General features: G+C 39.4%; 1 long non-coding RNA gene across 1 annotated transcript in view; it reads left to right on the forward strand.

Moving 5' to 3' along the window:
• Window positions 1-1,518, forward strand: part of LOC106515129 (uncharacterized) — a 13,831-nt gene that overhangs the window by 10,761 nt on the left and 1,552 nt on the right. The window lies entirely within an intron of this gene.

Consider the following 1,518-nt stretch of genomic DNA (forward strand, 5'->3'; position numbering starts at 1 on the left):
GGCTAAAAACTTTGGGACATGACTTAAACTCTTTAATTTTGACATCTTTTGTTGGTTTGTTTGTTTTTGATCAACATTTCTTTATACAGTGTTTCATTTAAATTCTTGCACTAAAATGTTTGCAGGAGTTTCTTGCGTCCATACAGGAGAATCAGTGGAAGGGATTCTTTATCAGCCTCGTGATTTAAGACATATCTGCCGACATTTGCATGTATGTAGGGCGTGCACAAAACAGCCCAAGCAAATGCAGTAATGATAATAATGTCCGTCTGACTGAAAGAATGGATCATTTTACTGTAAAACGAATCCATTTGCATGGTTTCTGATGATAAAAGATACGAAGCTGAGCAAGCTGACCTAAACACAGCAGGTTTGCATTGTTCCTGCCTGCATGAGAATCCTGCTGATAAAATAACAGGAAGATAGTGAGGACTAATGCAAACCATGCCTCAGTAAAATACATCAGAGCAAACCGTTTGCACTTGATTGTGTCACCTCTTTAAATGCAGCAACAAAAATAGTGGTTCTGACAAAAAAAAAACATAAAGTCAAGAATTTTAATATTATATGAGATTAACCATTGGATGTGGAAATTTTCTTTCTAAATCTGACCTCGTGCTCAAACAAAACAAAACCACTTGGAGAAAGTTTCAGTCCAGATCCGCTTTCTGATCATTTCAGGGTCATCAAGTGGTGTTTCATCCTCGATGAAGGCCACACAGAAGCCTCTGCTAAAACTGTTGCTCAGATTGCTGTTTACAAGGTCAGTAATGAATAAAGCAGGGCCTTAGCTGTATCTGACAAACATCTGGCTTCCACTTATAGTCATGAAAATAGCTCTATTGTTCTTTATGTTTAGCTTTAAGAATGTCATCAGTCCCGTTTCTGTCTTTTTTATTATACTCCAATCATACACCAATTCCTTCACAGTATACTAAACCTTCAGTTTCTTATTGTTTTCAGTTATGCAAATGTATAAATAATGACGGTGCTCCAGTACAAATATATTTCATAAAAAACATTTCTGAAGCCTTTGTTCTGTGGATGATTTTGGAACAGCCAGACTTGGTCAAACGCTCAAATCCAAACTAAAGGCACGGCACTCCCCTGCATGTCTGTCAGTTGTGTTTCAGTCCAAAATGCCTTTTAAAAAAACACTACATTTGAGCACCACTGTGTTCAGGAAATTCTTTCACTTCTGCTGACTGACAGGTGCTGCATTGCTGGAAATAAATCACTCGTCGTGTAGACGCATTCATACATCGTCAGTAACAACTTGTACAACTAAAGTCTCATTCTTGACATACTGCAGAGCCCAGAGTGAGTCAATGGCTCTGCCCGCTGCGTCATGTGGCAGGCTGCAGCTGCAGAGATTCCTCCTGGACAGATAAATTCCTTCTGCATCCTGTTTTTATTGTCACAGCCCTCTTCAGCTTTCTTATAGTCAGTGTGTGTGTGTGTGTGTGTGTGTGTGTGTGTGTGTGTGTGTGGGTGTGTGTGTGTGTGTGTGTGTATGTG

This window comes from Austrofundulus limnaeus, unplaced genomic scaffold (genome assembly GCF_001266775.1).
Source record: "Austrofundulus limnaeus strain Quisiro unplaced genomic scaffold, Austrofundulus_limnaeus-1.0 Scaffold26, whole genome shotgun sequence".
Lineage (NCBI taxonomy): Eukaryota > Metazoa > Chordata > Actinopteri > Cyprinodontiformes > Rivulidae > Austrofundulus > Austrofundulus limnaeus.